This window comes from Spodoptera frugiperda, unplaced genomic scaffold (assembly GCF_023101765.2).
Source record: "Spodoptera frugiperda isolate SF20-4 unplaced genomic scaffold, AGI-APGP_CSIRO_Sfru_2.0 tig00000943_1, whole genome shotgun sequence".
Classification (NCBI taxonomy): domain Eukaryota; kingdom Metazoa; phylum Arthropoda; class Insecta; order Lepidoptera; family Noctuidae; genus Spodoptera; species Spodoptera frugiperda.
The window spans coordinates 69072-90390 of NW_026095719.1; the positions used below are offsets into that span (position 1 = coordinate 69072).

A 21319-nucleotide genomic window follows, 5' to 3' on the forward strand; every position below is an offset into this window, starting at 1 on the left:
TATAAATGTTGATCTCTTTATTTGTAAGTTAAATTAAAGTGAAGTAATAATATTTCATATTTTCCAAACTAAATAAAAATCATTGTTTGTAAAATGTCCAATTTAATTAATTTTTTATAACTTTTATAGTATTTTTTGATGGCCAGAACTGGCACACGACCGTGGCCAGAAACGGCACGAATCTGGCCAAAAATGGCACAAACTCCCTTTTTTTTTCTTTTTTTCTATTGGATTGTTATTTTTCTATTGGACGTTCTTTAAAAAAGGGGTATTCTTAGGCAAGGTTAATACATGTTAAATGACTTTTTACAAGAAATATGTTCGTGATAACAAAAACTATAAGTTAAGAAAGCCTCAAAGTCGACAAAATTCTTAAAGTGGCCACAACCGGGTCACTTACGATACCTAGTTTTTCGAAAATATTTTTTAGAATTTTCTCTCTCTCTTGACTTTCGAAAATATTTTAGATTTAAATGTTTTCGTTTGAGTGGTTTTGTCACAACACTATCTAATGGGCAGAGTCTATGTTATGTTTAAATTTCCATTTTGGCACTCTAAGTATTTATACAGTTCCCGTCCATATTTCTTAAGTCTTTGACATATATACATACTCTGTGGTCAAATCGTATCTTTTGTTTGTTGTAGTCATAGTTGAACGTCAAACAGAAATGTTTGTTATAAGATAAATTGTGGTTTAATTGAATGTTAATCAGAAAAGTTTTATTTGATGAATATTACGTGAAATACTGAGCGGTTATACAAATTGTGTAGCAGTTAGATACATTTATATGTATCATTATCATCAGCAATCAGCAATAACACCATTCAGGTACAAAAATAATAATGCTATTGCTGGTTCAAAGTAAATATTGTACTTTACGATTTCAGTACTTAATTGTATGTATTTCAGGATAAATGGGTGATTTTGAGAGATATGTCCATTCAAATGTGCACGAGTTATCAGAATCAACAACATCATTGTCATACAGGTAAAAAAAATTGACTTGATAAGTACTTGTAATTTAATGAAAGAATTTTAATTTTATTATGCCTCGACATGGAACATTAAACGGGTCGGAGTGAGAGACAAAGGAGGAATCTTTAATTTCTCTAAGACAGGAATAATTCCCCATCACTAGTTTTCAGTAGTAATATGATTTTGAGAGATACCTACACACAGTGGTCTAAATGACAGTACAAATGTATTTTTAAGTTATTAGGTATTGTAAATTAAAGGATTTAGAGTGCACGTTTTGCAATGTGAAACATTTTGACTCTGAAGTGACTTAACCTCTCGTATGCCGTATAAAAGACAACAATAGAAAAAGCATTATGTCTCGCGTGGATCCACATTCCAAAAGTAAAAAATAATAAAAGAAACTTAATCTTAAAGTACCTAAGAATGTACTAATAATTCTAAAAAAATACGTCGCGTTGGGGGACCGCTCATAAGTATCACATGCTTGGTGTTAACATTAAAGTTAAGTGTGCAGTCCGTATGAATACGGTCCCCCAACGAGACGTATTTTTTTTTAGAATTATTAGTACATTCTTAGGTACTTTAAGATTAAGTTTCTTTTATTATTTTTTACTTTTTAAAGGGAAATTAAGTTTTTATGTCGGGGGTTTTTATAAATTTTTAATTAATTTTTTTATTTTATACTTTTTATAGGTAGGTTAGGTTATGTTAGGCTTAGTATATTACATATACTTACTATAATTTCGATTCTTGTTAAGGTAAAGATTACATTGGTGCAAGATTTTTTGTTTATAATAAAACGTTAAATTAAAAATTTAATATTTTTTTAAATTTTTAGTTTATTTTTGTTAATATTACGAAAAAATTATATCTTTCAATATCTTCTTTCAGTGCGGTTTAATTTGAGACCCCACCCCAGCATATTTGCAGACTTTCGGCTAATCTCCCCACTTTCACCGCCCATAACTTTAAAACGGCTCAACCGATTTTCATCAAACATGTCTAAAAACACTCGCACATAAGTCCCCTTTCATACGAAAAAAACTAAATTGAAATCTCTGCATCCGTTCGGGAGTTATGATGCCACAGACAGACAGACAGACAGACACGTCAAACTTATAACACCCCTCTTTTTGCGTCGGTGGTTAAAAATACAGTTATAAGGCCTTATTATGCTTAATATTAAGTCGAAGAATAACTTATTACTTTATTGTCTTTAATTTTATTTTTGTTGCTAATTGCAGTTCAGTTTAGTTCAGTTACAAAAGGCACAGTTTCAAATATTTATTTATTTATTTATTTATCACATGTTTCCTTTGCCATTACAGATATACTAAATCTAATGCGACAAAGTAACTTATTATAAACTATATCTAACTATAACTTATTATAAACTATTTCTAAATATAACTTATTATAAACTTTCCCTAACTATAACTTACATGCTACACAGTACGTGGTCCTTGTGAACTCACTCAGTGTACAGGTGAATATAGCTATGGTATCTGCTACTGTGTTGAGAGTGCGCAGCGCACGAGTGAGCGGTGCGCGCCCCAGCAGGTTGGTGCGCCCACGCGGCACCACCAGCAGCCGCGGCCTGTGCCGCCGCTCTACATACTTATCCGGTATACAGAATCCTATCTCGGATAGTATACCTGAGTTTTGTATACTACCTCTTAAAACTTTAAAAACATACGTCACCAATGCTACTTCACGTCTAACTTCTAATTTATAGTAGCCCACCATTCCGAGACAGAACAAGGTAGGATACAGTAACGGGTATCCCGGGTATCTTCCATATAATTTTAAATACATAAATCGGATGTACTTGTTCTGTATCCGTTCTAGCATGGTCTTGTATTTCAATTCACTCGGGCTCCAGACGGCCGCGTTATATTCGAGATGACTCCTCACAAGAGCCTCGTACAAAGCCCTCAATGCACGGATGTTCGTGAAGTCATTTGCCAGACGCAGCAAAAATCCCAGATTCCTGTATGCCTTTTTACAGACTCGTACCACGTGTTTACGAAACTGTAGATCACTGGTGAAAGTAATGCCTAAATCCTTTACCTCCGTGACACGCTGCAGCGGCTCTCCGTCCATGATGTACTGGTAGTGGTGTGGGCTTCGTGTACGTGAGAATGAAAGCACTGAGCACTTTGATACATTGAAGTATAGCTTATTGGAGTGACTCCATTCAGTGACCCTCTCCAAGTCGTGCTGCAGCCTGTCACAATCCTCAGTGTCTTTTATAACTGTAGATAACTTAAGGTCGTCAGCAAATAGCAAGCATTTGGAGCTAACTACCTCTGATATATCATTTACCACAATAATGAATAGCAAGGGTCCTAAATTTGTACCTTGACTGACGCCCGATCTGGTGCAGTATGGATCCGAGAAGTATCCGCCACAGTCCACATACTGACGCCTATCTCGAAGATAACTGGCGAAGAACTTTACTGTGTGAAGTGTGCAACCCATACCTGCCAGCTTCGATAATAGTACGTCATGGTCGACCGTGTCGAACGCCTTCTTAAAGTCAAGATAGGCCACATCCACCTGATGACCAGCGTCGACAGCTGGTACCAACTGTGTCATAAGTTGAACCAAGTTCCCCGCTGCACCGCGTCCAGGACGGAAGCCGTGCTGCGTATCAGACAAATAAGGACCCAACTGTGTGTAAAAGCAATTGTGAACAGCCATCTCGAATACTTTAGCTGGCGCGCTCAGTACCGCGATTACAGATTTTACAGATAGTTCCAATTGTTCATCATCAATCAAAAACAAGTTCAAAGCCCAGTTTAGATTTTGTGAAACAAAATTCATACAAAATTCACCTTTGCTAAGGATTACAGGATATAGGAGGATATTGCGATAAATTTTAATTAGTGTACAGTACATATACACATACATATACAATATATGTATATACATTATAGTTGTATACTTAGTTAAAATAGTTAACAGGTTTTATTTTTTTATTCTACAAGAGGTTGGGTATTTGTCGATATCGATAATATAATTAAAAATACAATATCCCAATCCTGACCGAATAGAAAAAATATTGACTTATGACGCTATTGTCACCCTTATTCATAACAATATAAAATGTATAATTGCTAACACCGCCATCTATGACCGTTTAGCGGAATTTACTAGACTTTATAACGTCGTAAGTATACTCTGCACTATAGTAAAATAAATCATACATCATTGGTTTAAGGTTTGTATTTCCAGATGTAGGATATGCGACTTTTGACTAAAATTGAAACGACAAGTGAAAATATTTACTTATTTGTAGTACAATATTATATGATTAGCATTTTTTTTTGTGTGCGTTTGGCGACACTGTTTCCCATAGTAATTTTGTTGGATGCCACTTCGCCTAGTTTTTTCTATTCCGTGACTAATAACCAGTGATAGGAATAGGTAGTGCTTATTAGCCTAAACTTTGAAGAACAAATAAAAGAAACGGAGACTTCCTTAGAACTGTAATATTTTTCCCAGACAACACTTAAATACATTTAAAAAATATGTTATTAGTAATAAGTTCGTATTGTTTATCTAAAGTTTACAAATTAGACATAACATAACACAGTCGTTACAACTATCAACTTATCTGAACTAGTTTAGGTATATAAAAAACTAAAACGTAAAAGAAAACTGAAACACAGAGAATATTGTTGTAAGAAATATAGGTATATTTATGGTATTCCTAAACACGATTTAAGCAGATGTCCGGGAATAAAAGAGTAACTACTAAGGAAGTCTTGGTTTCCTTTCACTGTTCAAAGTTTAGTCTTACAAGCACTAGCTATTCCTATCACTGCTAATAACTTAAGTACTAGTTTTGATTCTTTATCTATCAAAATTCATAAAATAATTTTCATACAACAAAAGTGTATGACATGATTACTACTAATACTACTAGCTATTATTATAAAAATCACAGAATTTTAGAATACAGGTACCTATGTAGAAGATATTTTTAAGACTAAATAAAAGTATTTTTTGCAATATGAATTAGAAATTAATCTGAAGTTTGATTGTAGTTCCGCTACTCCCCGCGCCTATTTCAATTTAGTTCAGCTATTACCCACGAGATGGCGTTAGCCGTGCGTCTCGACTTGCGATGCGTATTACTGATTGTGGGTCAATATCCGAAAACGAGTGAATTCGTGTGATCGCTCTGGTGTTTTTCAGATATAGATATTTAATGTAAATTGGGTATCTCATTGAATATTTAAATAGTAAAATTTTACTAACTAACGCAAAAGTACCGAATATTGACCGGTGATCAGTGCGGCGAATAAAATCCTCCGAAAGATAAAGAAATTTAAGATCGTATTATGTGTGTCCGACCGAAGCTTCGGCATCGGCCACATTCGGCCAAAAAAACCGAACCGAAGCCGAAGGTCCGAGCAACCGTCAAGATTGCTGTTACGAAACACTGAATGAGAGAGACCGCGGGGAGTCTCTGTCAATATCACATTGCATGCGCGTCAAGACAAGTTTTTTCAACAAAGTTTCGTTTGATTCATCATTGACTGATTGATTGGTCTAATTGTAATTTGTAAATTACTTAACAAAGATATGATTATTTTGTACAAATAAATCACAAACTTTTATTACTATCATTAAATCAACTTCTGTAATGAGACAGTCATCATGAACCTTCAATATTGAAGTTTTTAAATAATTTTAATATTCATTATAATAGCTTGTAGATGTAGACAGTATTGAACAAAATTTATTAATGGGAGATTATAAACCTTTGGCTTCGGCTTCGCCAAAAATAGAACTTCGGTCGGGCACTAATTTACTTCACAACTTGTAAGCTTTTTTTAAGGGGTGAAAATCATCCATTGGCTTCTCCCGCCCTGGACGAGGCGAGAGGGAGTGTCAGACTCTTTCTGACTAAAAACCACCCCGTTCCTACTCCTGCTTGTCGAGCCGGAGCCCTGGTAAACCCGCTAGGTAATCCGCAGCTCCGGATCAGGCATCAGCCCTATTGGGCCCCATCTGTGGTGGTCTGATGGCTCCTAGAGGCGCGCGCGGAACGTAACGCGCCGCACGCACGAGATGGCATTCCAGCCCCCCTCGCTTCAGACCATGGCCTGAACCAATGCCGGACGCGAAAGGTCGCACTCGCCAACTACATCCCTGAGCACACGGCGCTGTGCTTTGTGTGTGTTGAAACTCTAAATAGAAGTAGACTACACTGTTGAGTATTAGTTCTTTTTATGAAAACTTGACGAGAGTCACATGATTCATATGATTTAGTCAGTCAAAGTAGGTAAAGAAAAGGGCCCCGAAAATTGTATTGCCTACAGACCCATGTAAGGGTTAATCCGGCTCTGTCCGGAGCTGCAAACTAACTAGCGGGTTACCAGGGCTCGAAAAGCAGAAGTAGGAATGGGGTGGTTTTTAGTCAGTAAGACTCTGACACTCGCTCTCGCCTCGCCACAGGCGGGAGAAGTCTTTGGATGATTTTCCCCATCAAAAAACATAGCAACAAAGCACCCTTGTTTGTTACTTCAAACTCTGACTGCACTGGCGAGACTCAATACGCATAAATAAAGTAAATAAGCTTCGGGCATTGGTTGGCCATTCGTTAGTGCAACAGCCAATCACAGAGCCTGCATTCAGTTATTGGAGAATGTTCTGAAATTGAATTCACAATTCTAGGAAAGAGCAGCGCACTACAATCTAGGTCACATAGAACACTAGACAAATATTAGTTTGGCTTGGGAAATACTTACTTATTTGGTTAGCGCAGTAGCTAAACTACTGAATGCTATGCGACATGTCGCGGATTCGATGCCCGTGCCTGCCCTGATGTTTTTTTTATTTAAGTAACGTATCGTTGTGGCTCAGAGGTTAAGACAGGCTAACATGAGCGGTCGTTTGGCAAGTGTGTGGCAACATGACTTTTTCAGACCTATCTATACTAATCTATACTAATATTATAAAGCTGAAGAGTTTGTTTGTTTGATTGTTTGTTTGATTGTTTGTTTGTTTGTTTGATTGTTTGTTTGTTTGTTTGTTTGTTTGAACGCGCTAATCTCCGAAACTACTGGTCCGATTTGAATAATTCTTTTTGTGTTGAATAGTGCATTTATCGAGGAAGGCTATAGGCTATAAAACATCACGCTATGACCAATAGGAGCCAAGCAGAGCGGGTGAAACCGCGCGGAAGTAGCTAGTATTATTATACTCTCTAATAGTGTCTAAGAAACTTCTGACCCAGGATGAAGGTACCTACATCATTAGGTAACCTGCATTTACTCTTTCAAATAGATCGATGATATTATCTATTATATAAAAATAAGTTGGGGTTTCCTTCCTGACGCTATAACTTCGGAACGCACAACCCAATTTAGAAAGGTCTAGCGCTCCGTGAGGTTTAGGTATAGTAAAAAAAAACAAGAGAAAAGCCCATCTGGTGGCGAAACGGAGTTCGCCGGGGTTTGCTAGTGTTGTACAATAATTATTGCATCTACATTAATAATTATTATATCATGTGACCGTAAACATTGGTACAGATAGCTCCGGCGCGATCTCATGGTGGAATGGCAGCAACGACTGTCGCAACCGAGGGTTGGGCTCGCTGTCATTGCAGCGGTAAGTCCCCTCTTTGAGGAGTGGCTAGTGAGGCGCCACGGCGTCCTCACCTACCGCCTAACGCAGGTGCTTACCGGACATGGGAGTTTCGGTAAGTTTCTGTTCCTTATTGGGCGGAAAAAACACTCGGGAATCATCACTGCGAGGACCGCCCGGAGGACACGGTGGAACATACGGTGGCGGTATGCCCTGCATGGGCTGAGCACCGCCAAGTCTTCAGGGATGTTGTTGGCGACGGCGACCTCTCGCGCCCGGCACTGGTTCAGGCCATGGTGCGGAGCGAGGGGGACTGGGATGCGGTCTTCTCCTTCTGCGAAGCAGTCATGCTAGATAAGGAGGAGGCGGGGCGCGTGAGAGAACAAACCTCCTCACGCCCCAGCCGTCTCGAAAGACACTCCGGGCGTCGGGGATCGCGGGACGATCTCCGGCCACCGTATGTGCGGGTCTGCGGACGGCGAGCAAGGGCAGCTCTCCGCCCGAACCAGACCCGACTCAAACAGCCATCAGACCACCATTGATGGGGCCCAGTAGGGCTGATGCCTGATCCGGAGCTGCGGACTACCTAGCGGGTTTACCGGGGCTCCGGCTCGAAAAGCAAGAGAAGGAACGGGGTGGTGGTTAGTCAGTAGAAGTCTGACACTCCCTCTTGCCTTACCCAAGGCGGGAGAAGAAATTGGATGATTTTCCAGCATCAAAAAAAAAAAAATTGGCACCCGAATCGTAAACGTGGACTTACTTACGAGTACAATCTCAAAACAATAAAATCGTCATTTCGCCTTGTAGCTCACGATTTTATATTTTGTGATTTCTTTTTCCCTGTTCCGCGTGAGAAAGGGTCGAAAATTCGAAAAAAAGGATACTTTAATTTAAGGAATGCTTGTATACAAAATGTTAATAACATATTTGTCGTTCAAGATATTATGTAGACCTACATAGTAGTAGACTTACTTCAATCTGTAATTTTTTTTCATTGAGTTTTCGACATTTGTCAGAATTTAATAGAAATAATTAACCTTTGTGTTTCACTCCAGTCTGAGTATGGCTAACAGACGCAGGTCGAGGTCGAAAAAAAAACCGGTAACGTTCTTGTTCATGGATCTAATGTTCACTTTGCCTGACTAGGAAATTGAAATCACAAAACATTGCATTGAATTCCACTTATTGCTATTTTAATTACCGACTTCACAAAAGGAGGAGGTACTATGTTCGGCTGTTTGTATGTTTTTTTTTTTTTTTTTTTTTTTGTATGTTTGTTCATCGAATACTCCGTCAATTGCCGACGGATTTTCAAAATTATTTTTTTGTTTGAAAGTAGATAGTTCTGAGGTGGTCCCATTGTCACCAAGTTAGGATCTGATGATGGGATCTTGGAGAAATCGAAACTCCTCAAATATTATAGGGAACTATATAGTGATTTTGGTATATTCATCTAGAATTGAAGCATTTACAGTCACCTTTGAGGTGGGACTGATGAAGAAGACCAGAAATCCAATGGAACTTCATATCACATGCAATAAAGTTAATTAATACCCCGTCAATTGCCGACGGATTTTCAAAATTCTTTTTTTGTTCGAAAGTAGAATTCCCATTGTCACCAAGTTAGGATCTGATGATGGGATCTTGGAGAAATCGAGGGAACTCCTCAAATATTATAGGGAACTATATAGTGATTTTGGTATATTCATCTAGAATTGAAGCATTGACAGTCAAAAAGTAACCTTTGGTGGTGGAACTGATGAAGAAGACAAAGAAGACACTTTTTAGTTGCGATACTCAGTATCAGTATTCAGTGTGAAATAAAATACTTTTTACAAAAAAATAAACCGACTTCACTAAAAAAGTTAAAAATAACTTTATTTAGGAATACCGAGAAACACCGACTTCCGAAATTAAAGTTATTTTTAACTTTTTTAGTGAAGTCGGTTTATTTTTTATTTATAAATTAGACGTCAGTTTCACACAAAATTCTTATTTTCTGGCATGTTTTCTGTTTGTCGTCTATAGTCGTAAAGTAAGTATATAGATATTTCTTGTATATTATTTTACTACTGTAAGTATAAAAACATTTTGTACCCTAAAATCCTGATCGCTCCGGTTTGACCTAACTCTCGATTGAATGAAAAATTACATCACACATCTTCATAGTATGTCGACCAAAACAAATAGTAATACAATCATTTGAGTTATATTTACAATACTTTTGCCACTAACTGTGCGTGTAATGAGGAACTCGAATGAAGAGGAACGGAATGCTGCTCATGAGTATGAGCCTCATGTCGAGCTCGAGATCGGCACGCCATGGCGACATGGTCACCTACTGCCAGTTGGTCGCCAAGTGATTTCGTTGTCATTCGAACTACGAACTGGTTGGCGGCATCGCTCGCCACGTAGCCATAGTGTTCTACTCTAATACAACGAAAAACGAAATTTCGTCAGAAACTTCGCAAATTTCGTAATACAATTTATTGCGAACCTTTGTGAACAAAAATGAACGAATAAAATGAAGATAAATAAATAGGTTTTGATTTGAAATTAAAAATAAAACGTTATTTTAAGAAATGACAATGCCAGATCCTGCCCCACTCAATTTCATCAATGTACAAGAAATGTAAATTAATCAAAATTATGCAATGAAAATAAGACCCTTGGTTACTTAATTATTATTCTTATAAACTTGCAGATAAAAATTAGGGAAAAAAGAATTAAAAATACCAAAGGCCTACTTCCTGTATTTATCGCGACCATTTGCGTTTCTTTGTCCGCTTGCACAAGGAACAAAACGAGTCATTCAATAAAAAAAAGATTTATTAATGTAATGTGTACGGATTTTATTTATTAATGTATGTGTAAGGGTAATTTAATTTTCTTTTATAATATTATATTATAATGAATGCATATTCTAATTATTATTTCGTGAACGTTAGTGACTAGATGTAACGAAACGTCATTGGCGTGCGTGCGTCAGTTATGTCAAAAAGTCATTATTAATTTAACATTCGCTCTATCTGTTCTTTGTTGTTTTGTTATGACTATGAATTAAAAGTATTACTAAAGTTGATATTGGTGATGACATTCCTTCCTTTCATAGCTAAACACCCTAGGATAGCATTGAAATAATATAAAGCACTTAATTTAATTATTTCTACCATTATAACTGCAATTTACATAAACTGGTACCTAACCTAAATGTAATATTTTGTTCTTAGATTTATATAGAAACCGCAAGTTCTAAAGGCTTTTAATCATGTTTTTAGTTATCACTAATAGAGCGGCAATAGAATGCTACATTTGGCATGCCTGTAAACTATATTTTTGGTGGGGCAAAGCTCTATTCTGGCATTGTCATTTCATTAGTAAATCAATAAAACCTGCGGCCGAAAATTAAACGAAACTTCGGATTCGAGGTAAGTTCTAACAGTTACGCGAATAAGCCAAAAACTACAATATTGGTATTAAACTAACCACAAAATAATAACAAACCTTAATCAACTATACTTTAGGACAACAATTGTTTCAGTTTGAAATCATGCCTCGAGATAAACTGTCTATTAGTAGTGGAGTGCCTTTTTTTTTGAGGTGGGGAGAATCATCCAATGACTTCTCCCGCCTTGGGCGAGGCGAGAGGGAGTGTCAGACTCTTACTGACTAAAAACCACCCCGTTCCTTCTCCTGCTTTTCGAGCCGGAGCCCCGGTAAACCCGCTAGTCCGCAGCTCCGGATCAGGCATCAGCCCTGCTGGGCCCCATCTGTGGTGGTCTGATGGCTCTTTGAGGCGCGCGCGAAACGCGACGCGCCGCACGCACGGGTCTGGTTCTGGTCGGGCGGTGAGCTAGCCTTGCTCGCCGTCCGCAGGCTCGCACTTACGGTTACTCACTTACTTAGTGGAGTGCCTGGAGCATTCAAAACTATTAAACCTCTTTTAGAGTTACAGTGAATGAAGTAATAAGATCGATATGAGATATTGTTTTTTAAACTATAAATTGCAATGTTTACCTAAAATGCTACTATTTTTAAATGAAAATGTAGCATAACTGTAATAGTGAAATATAAATAATATCACGGACTTTTACATTGATATTAATGAGCTCGTTTTTATTGCAGGTGCAAGTCCCGTCGCAGCAGCAGCAGCAGAGACGTCAGCAGCCTTACCCAGGTGGTCACCGGACATGGAAGTTTCTGGAAGTACCTGTTCCTAACTATGCAGGAGGAAACAACCGGTTGTCGTCACTGCGAGGACTACCTGAAGCACGTAGTGGAGCATACGGTGGTTGTATACCCTGTATGATGAGCACCGCCGTTGTCCTCCCTCGTGGATGTGATTGGTGTCTTGGTGCGGAGCGAATAGAACTGGGATTCTACCGCCTCTTTCTGCATAGCAGTCATGCTAGCCAAAGAAGAGGCGAGGCGTGTGGGGAAATAGTTGTTCCAATACTTCACCTATTATACAGATAGATGAAGTAGAAGAAAATATTTGATGTATGATGTCGATTTATTTAGGTTCCAGGTCCAAGAAAAGCTCGGTTCCTAAGATACAGCCAATAAGTTAATAATAAATTTTCTTCATAATCGACGACTAACGCCATCTATTGATGAATAGAAGAACCATTAGCAAACCTAACGCCATCTACATTTTTATCAATTTTCAAAAATCGCTACGGAGCGAAGCTCGGTCAACCAGGTACTTTCTGTATATTATAGCTAGGTGTGTGACGGGCTATACCCCTTACCGATTTCATTTGGTAAATTCCCGCAGGGCTTGAGGTGAGCAAACGAACGGCATGACGGTGTCTGCCGGCCCAATGTTCAGCTTTTCTGGGTTTCAGTCGATGATTGATACGATGACATATTAATGATATTTTAAAAAACGTAATTTTAGTCTTTTTATGCGGAATGCCTAATAACAATGAGTTTTTAGGTACGATAATGGACATGCTAGGCGATGGTAATATATGCCAACATTCACAAACGAAACAACTTTGTATCATTTTGATTATAAAATAACTATAGGTCACGTCGTTTATAACTCCATTATATAAGAAATATTTCAAAGATTACTCTTCTTTTACGTTCTGGAATTGAATTCTAAATTACATGCGAAACAATAAATAATCAACAGTACAACACATCGTATACAGAAGTCCTAATTGTTGCCCGACTAAACGACTTACCGTGGCCATACTAGGTCACGGCGTGTGGAAGTCCCGGCGGCCACTTGTAATGCACGGCGTGCGGGTTTGAAACTTAGCAAGTAAGTACTAATGTGAATTTTGGGAATTTTAAAATTTGTTTCGGGTCTGGGTGTCATGTGTATGTGAACTGGGGGTCTACTCTAATTCAACGAAAAACGAAGTTTCGTACGAAACTTAGCATATTTCGTCCTACAATTCCATTTATTGCAAACTTTTGTCAACAAAAATGAACGAATGAAATGAAGATAAATAAATAGGTTTTGATTTGAAATTAAAAATAAAACGTTATGTTAAGTAATTTTATTAGTAAATCAATAAAACCCACGGCCGAAGTTTACACGAAACTTCGGATTCGAGAACCGGAGTAGGCCCTCTGTATGTTTTTAAACACACCCACGACCCGCGTGAAAATCCTAGTGTCTACGGGCAACGCTGTAATAATAAAATGCTTTCTTCGTGTGAGGCCTTTGCTCAGCTGGCTGTTGATGGGCTGTGAAACGACTAACCTAGGTTTTATTTATTTTTGCATTGTCACTATATTTCCATATTGCATTTTATAAGACTCATAAAATTATGCCATTCAACGGTAGCACACTTGTGAAAGTAGTGCAGTCAGAATAGGAACAAAGTTTATCCATAAGCATAAACAAATACAGATAAAACTCATCATCATCCTCCATAGGACTTCCACCACTAAACATGGAGTTAACACTTACCACGACAGTATTTCAATTAGGTATGGAATTTGTAAATGGAAAATTATTAAAGAGAGATCGTTTAAAAATGTATCATAAACAAACAATATCAAGAATATAAATTATAAATATGATGATTGATGTAAGTTTTTGCTAACCAATACATATATCTGACAACATGGAGCGCGATGTTTACAAACAAAGATTCAGCGACAGTTCATCTAAATGTGAACACAGCGTCACTCGAACATTCTAATTTTACCCAGCCTCACTATTTTTGTGCTCAGAAACGAATTCGATGATACTGGGTCACGTCCGCCGGAGAGCATAGTCGTTCACTTGTTGATATATATAGCTGTACATTTTTCAAAAGTAAAAGTTGTTTGCAAGCCTTGTTTTCGAGTTCTAAAAACCTGAAGATGTTTTCAAAGTGCTGTTTTATGCAATTAATTATTTCAGGTTGAACAGAATTTCTAATATGTATCACAATCAAAAAGTTTTTGTATAAAAAGTATAAACTATTAATCAAATGTAAAGTTTCCAACTTTTCATTGTAGTCTATTTCTAAGAACCGGTAGCAATATATTATATCACGGTCCTATCAATAACCACTGCTCAATAAAAACTTGCAAAGTTTTACAAAATTGAAAAACCTATCGAACAGAACAGCAAACTGCACGTGATGCACCGATAGTACTAGATAGAATGAATACACATGATATGACACTTGCCCACCACTAAAGTTTCCGCCTACAAATCACACCCACAAACTAGATTTAAATTAAATTGTACCAGCGCGCTAATATATTACTAGTTAGAGTGTAAATTACTGATGTACAGGATGCCGAAAAGTTAGCACACGACTTTTAAAGAGTTTACTATCTGTAACGAAAGTTAATACTAGTTAAAAAGTAGCGTAAGTGTGAAAGCGAGGCGGGGGCCAGCTCGCGTCTGCGCACTGCAGCCGCCGCGCACTGAGTGAGACAGACGTATTTCCGCGAGGTGGGACGTCCGCACCTGCCATTACTCAAACCCCAGTCATTTCAATAATACATTCGAAGGTCACACGTAAATGCGTCCTGGTTTAAGCGACAAGATATAACCTATATCATGTGTGGGGTCGCCGTTTGAATGACAAGGAGCCAGCCTTCACTCAACTTGATCACGTAAGATAATTTTAACTTGCTAACTATCATGTCAACAATGAGAAGAAACTACATTGTCGTTTACATTAATAACTGATATTAGAATAGTGTATAACATATTGGAAATAAAAATATTCATGCTTATGTTGTTTTAAATTGCTTCAAAAGAGTTAGTTTTATGAAAAAAACTGTAATCAAATAGAAACTGTTTTAATTTTACAATTGACAATTCGCAGTTGACCTTCTGTTTTAGAGTTGCGCGGCGGCGCAGTAAGGCTGCGCGTACGTTCCTCCGGCGAGCGCGAAGGCCGCGCGGCCGCTCCCGCGCCTGTCGGCTTCCTCGCGCGTTCTGCCCAAAAGCGCCCGCTCAATTTTCGTTATGACGTCGATTTCGAACGTCATCATATAAATAAAGGGTGTCATATGTCCGCGAGGGGTTGGATCTAGGCACCGCAGTCCACGCCCCTTTCTATCGATTATTGCGCGCTTGTTCCGCGCTGCGCATTGTTCTGTAGCCACCAGGCCGTCCGCACGTCGACCTAGTCATGCGCGTGTCCTCTTCTCTACCGCATCGACCGAAAAGAGACGAGTTGGATTAAACGCGCGAGTGTCGCGGCCGCGCTCGGCAGGCTCGCGATACACTCGCTCATTGACGCCTAGCGGCGCGCCGCCCGGACTCGCTCGCACCCCATGTGTATCCCACCCACTGTCCCATTGACCCCGATAGGCCGGCTGGAGATGTTCTGCAGTTAATCGCGACTTTGCTGCCCGCGCACACCGGCTGCACGCCGTGCATTCTGCATACTGCCTACGACCAGGTACGTGCCTTCATTTATGTAGGACTCGGCTGGGGCAGCGTGCAGGCATTCTTTTGCAGTAATTTCCCAGAGAGCAGATAATTAATTATTAGAAATAGAGTAAGTATATTACATCTTCAACTTTCAAAGTCCACAGGGACCAGAGGCAATGACAAAATATAACATACAAAATTGAATCAAATAATATAAAAAACAACATCTGAAAGTTACGGCACTCGTGAGGTAGATAGAAGTCCTCTGAAGTCCCTTTCATTATCCTGACATACTTCACCATATCTCAATGACTTAGAATTAAGGCTCTGCGAAGCGTTTTTGCGATTTAAGCTCAGCATGTTTGTAGCGAAGCGAATGGTAATGCATGTTTTGTGACCGCAATATCACCGGAGACATAACATGAATCATAAATGCACAATAGGAACAAGTCTTCGGGGGAACGTTCCCAAAAAGCAATATAACGCACCTCACAGCACCGCAATAGTAGTAAAATGCTAGCGATAATAAAACACTGTGAGGTGCAACCATCCGTCTAATCCGTCCGACTAATAAAGAAATCGAACAGAATAACTGACACAATTAATATGAACCTCGCGCGTTGAAGTCTTTTGTTAGAGAAATTAAACGGCCGCGCAAATAACAGAGAATAGTTAAAGTTGAAATGTTCCGAAACAGGACATGTAGAGAGTTAATCGGGTGTCAGGAAGAGTATAAACAAATACGACACATTCACTGTACCTCTAAAATCGCTGGCGACTAACGACTAACATTCCAAGACAAAACATCAATAATAGTTGGCTAGAAACGCACCGAGTTTATAATACAAAACAGTTTTTAACTTAATAGGGCACAAACGCTTGGAAGTAATCTTAAGATTGAACACTGTCACTCAAACATATAGATGCTACAAAACAGATTACAGCGTAGTTAAGTGAGAACCAACAGTCAGAAGGCTGAAATTATGGTTAGCCTAGTCATGTATAGAACGAGAATCTTAAAAATTATTGTTAACTAACGAGTAATTCATGATAAACACGATGTTTACCAAAGTAATCATACAAACATCATTAATTCACAAGAATCCACATCTTTGCATCGCTATTAACATATTACGTAACAAAAAAAGTAGATAAATAGCTTAACAACGGAGAAATCGCGATTTTCTGCGTACGAAAACAGCGCGAGTTACGGACATAGAATTCGTCTATAAAAGTTACAAAAACAAAGTTTAACATCAAATAATGATTGCAATAGGTAGTTTACTACACATTTTCACGGATTACATAAAAATATTTCGTAAAAGTAAAATATAATAATTTTTACTATATTTTTTATGAAAATACATGAAAAAAAAACCCCAAAATGCAAATACTTAGTCTCATATAAAAAAACAATATTCCCGCGCTACTTCTTAATAACAACGTCAGTTTTACGTAATAAACAGTTACTCTTATGTATAAAAAACATAAATAATCTATAAAAACAATGAATGTACTAAACAATAATATTATTTAAAGTAATCTAAACTAAACACGACATCAAACCTTTTAAGATTTAGATATCAAATACACTTCACAATCTGAAATAACAAAAACATTCTGTAATAAATTATTCATTGGCAAAAGTTCCACCTTATTTGTAAACTACAGTAGAAAAATCATAGTAATAAAACTTATACTTATCAATACAGAGACGAGGACGATCAATATTACAAGCACCCCCCTAGAACCAAATTAAACTAGTACAAAAACCTCCATGGTTTACTACATTTCACTGTTACGAGAGAGAAATCGTAATATTAATAATAAAATGGAAACTCAATATTTTTGTTTACATACAATACCGAGCTTCACATTGGCCACTACGACATTTATAAATTGTTTACAAACACAGTATTTCTCGTGAAAGAGCCTTTAATATTTTCCGACAGCTGATGTATGTCGCGATTCCACCCATTCATTCATTAATAAACAAACAAACGATATTTGAATGAATGGCGGCAAATTGAAAATACATTCGGTTCATTACAAACGAGTATGTGCAGATAGGTGCACTTTATTATCGTGTTGTTTGTAAACTTGCTAACTACGACTAATATTCGAGTCCGTTTCGATAAAAGCCTTTTGAAAGGTTTCAGGCCAGCTGTGATTACTACGGGCCGTCCCACGACGCTTTTGACGTCACTCACCTTTTAAAAATACCGAATTCACTTTCATAGCGTGCACTTTTTATCGGTGCCACGACCCTGAAATCTGTGAAAATAAAAAATGTCGCAAACATTTTTTGCCAATTTTGACGAGCGCAAAATATGAGTTTCATTCCTGTACATTTTTTTTGGTTTCGATTCCGTTCTGTCAGTCTTTGTTTTCGATACAAAATTCATTGATAGAAAAATATTGTTGTACCATTCGGTTATTATGAACACGTTGTTTAATTGTGTACAAATCATTTCAATATGTTGTAATATAGAAGTAAGGCTTAACTGAAAAAAATATTATGTGGATAGATAAACTAAAATAATCTCCTTCTTAATTAACTATCTTAAAAAGTAAATGAAACTGTGTATGCACAAATACATATCTTGTTATTTTAAATGATGCGTTAGAGATCCAAATCAATTAATCGAAAGTATAACATCCAACCGTTATAATGTATCCATTAGGTAAATTACAAAACACGTGTTCTAGTTTTCATGGAACTATTTCATTCACTAATAAACTAGTATTTCTGTCTGGCTCTGCATTTTCAATGTAGTACTATTACCGTAAGCTGGTTTCGGAAATACGGTTGGATTTCTAGGAAGTCGCGGCGAGTCTAGCTCCATTAATGTTAGTCGTATTATCTGTTGTTAGTCGTATTATCTGATTGGAAACAAGGTCATTTGATGAAATACGTCAGTGCCACGTGGTATATTTGGTCCTTTAGTTATATTAGTTAAATATTTATTTAATTATAATTAGTAGGGACGTGATCTTTTTTGATGTTGAGACATTAATTGTCTTGTTTGGTAGTTGTTTACGACTACAGGCAGACCTGTTTATAACATTTTCATGTAAAAACTATTGAGCAGATTTGGATAAGTTTAGATGAAACGACACAGTGTTCAATCAAAAAGACAAGAAATATAGGTAAATAAATAAGATTTTGCATTTAACGAACTTATAGAAGGTTTCGTTAAGAAAATAATAAAAGTTGTTTGTTAGGTAATTTTTCGTCGCCGTCTCAACGTGAGTTAGGGACGCGGGTGGTTTGCCGGTCTTGGTTCGAATAACAAACACATAACCTTCGATAATAAGACAGATCCAGTAACAATGACACTACGTGATTAAGATTCATCTCTTATTATTCCTCTTTCCTTTTATTTATAATTTTTTCTCCACCTACAAGACTTGGTCCGTGCAGTAACTTTAAAGTAAGGATAATTTCCTTACTTTTTGATTTTTTCTTACCTGTCTCGGGAGTTATATTGCCTTCCCTGTTTATCCATTTGGTAATTAATGATGTAATTTCATGTTGTTTCAGGTAGAATTATATTACATTTCGTAATATAAATTTACCTGGAATATATTATAAAGATTCAGTCAAAGTATGTACTGAAAATTGTAATTCAAGAAATTTTCTCGAACAATATTTTCTAATTGGCTCAAATTATCAAAAACATATCATACATTGGCTCTGACCCCTGCCAACTGTTAATTGGCACGTTTGAAAGTTGATGTCAAGAATGATTCGATGATGTTTGATAAATGCTAAATACCTATGTGTTGAGTGTCTCTAAATAAATGACTACTATCTATTATAATATTATAAACAGGAAAAATTAACGTTTCTCTGTTTTTATTGCGTAGGCTCTACTGCAGGACCAAATACAAAGAATGAGACAATAGGAGAAAATGAAGAGGAATCTTTTAAAATCCACGCGGGCGAAGCCGCAGGAGGATATTTAAAGTACCTCAAAAGTAATTGTTTTATTTAAAATTATTAATTAGTTTTAAAGTTGTTTAAAGCCATTTATTACGGAAAATGTTCGCGTATGTGATGTCTTTTAATCTAGTATAATTATATTATGAAAATTTTACATAATATATTTAACAGATAAAAAATATTTACAGACGAAACAAAATTTTCGAAATGAATCAATGCAATTTTGATTATAGACAAACAAAATTTTTATTGGCAGTGTGGTGAGTACATTTATTAAAAATATTTGACTATAATTATAGAAATAAATATTAATAATTGTGGTCCCAAGCAGATTCTACAGTAATAAATATTTTATGAAAGGAAATATGATTCATAATAAAAGTCAATTTAACCATAATTTCACTCATTTTTCAAGTTGTCTTTAGTTTTTATGCTTTTTTATCACATCTCTGTCACTTCCATCAAATTAAAAGTAATAATATAATTGATATTTATTTCCATTTTTGTACTCACATGCATACATTATTTACTTTGGCACAGGGGACAGGTACCTAATTGGCTTACTGGTTACTACAGTCTCCTATTTTTTATCTGTTTTTTTAGCTATAAGTTCTACATAATTATATACCTTATTAAGCGCCTGTTTCACCACCTTCATATAAGTATCTGATAAACTTATGTGACAGATAGTTCATACAAATTACGTTCTTAATTCAAATGTATCTGGGACATAGCGGCTCTCCAGATATTGTGAAACAGGCCCTAAGTAAATAGGTGGAAGATGTCATGTACAAGTTCTGATTTCAAATGTTTATTGTAAAGTTCATAATCAGCAAGAGCACCACAAATAATCAAGGTTATAACTGGTGGCTCTTAGATGTCTTTAGGTGATGTTCCAACTCTAGTGATAGTTATGGTGCAAATTGTAGATTTAAACGTTATTGTTAAATAACTAAATTGTTTTCTAACTATAATGTATATTTAAATAACAATAAATTATAGGTTATGTATTTTAATTCCTAAAATAGATAACTATTTAATGTAGTTACTAAATCTAAGGAAGTTATGCTTTCATTAAATTTGGTGAATATTTAGCTTAGACAATTTATTAAATAGAATCGTGTTAGGTTAGGTTAGATTAAGATTATAGTAATTTCTGAGCGCTAATTTCCATGTAACCTCAATGCGAGAACTCTTCGAAAAAAATATTTTTTATTTCATTGATGTCAAGACCACATTCTGTTTTTGGTTCAGAAACTCTTTTGTTATCTTGATATCATGCACTGTCTCAATATTCTAAGTTCTATATTTTTGTTCCCATCCTTTTCTTCTATTTTATGACGAAATCGATCAAACAGGGTCGATCATTCCCATTTTTTGCCTGTTTCGAGTTACATGGAAAAAGGCGGCTTATTCGTTTCTCTTCGCTAGACACCACGCTTAATTATAGTATGTGTGCATGACCCTGTATGTTTTACCCATGAAAGGTGTTGTGTGTTTGTATGTCTGTCTACGTGTGTACATGTACTTTTACTACTAAAGTTATGTAACACTAGGTATAGTTTTTCATTTAAGTAAGAAAAATTTTAATAAAAAGTGTTATTGAGTACTTTTATTGCTTTGTTTTCATTTTTCTTTCTTTGAATGAGTTCTTTTATTTTAATCAAAATAATATGCAAACCATTACACATTGTAGTTTTATTTCATTTTCACAATGTTAGAAGACCCTCTATTATGCAACAGCTTCGTCATTAGGTTTAACCGAAATACAAATCCTGGGTTCGAACCCCGGGACCAACAACATTTTGGTTGCAAAATATAACAACTAGCTTTCGTTCATAATGTAATTTACAACGAGAAGTGATATTCAAAGTTATAAATTAAATGATATAATTTGCCTACCCCTTTTCGCAATAGGTAACATTCGTAATGTAACATAGATGATCATGTT

At 36.6% G+C, this 21319-nt stretch overlaps 1 long non-coding RNA gene across 3 annotated transcripts; it reads left to right on the forward strand.

Moving 5' to 3' along the window:
• The first annotated feature begins 650 nt into the window (after positions 1-650).
• On the forward strand, positions 651-21056 carry LOC118267754 (uncharacterized). 3 transcript variants are annotated; one of them, XR_007707606.1, is made up of 5 exons: positions 651-829; positions 911-989; positions 7525-7694; positions 11705-14653; positions 14886-21056. It is a non-coding gene; the product is annotated as an uncharacterized LOC118267754 (long non-coding RNA). The 3 variants fall into 3 exon arrangements; XR_007707604.1 differs by having other exon boundaries at positions 11705-21056; XR_007707605.1 differs by lacking the exon at positions 7525-7694 and having other exon boundaries at positions 11705-21056.
• The last annotated feature ends 263 nt before the right edge of the window (positions 21057-21319 follow it).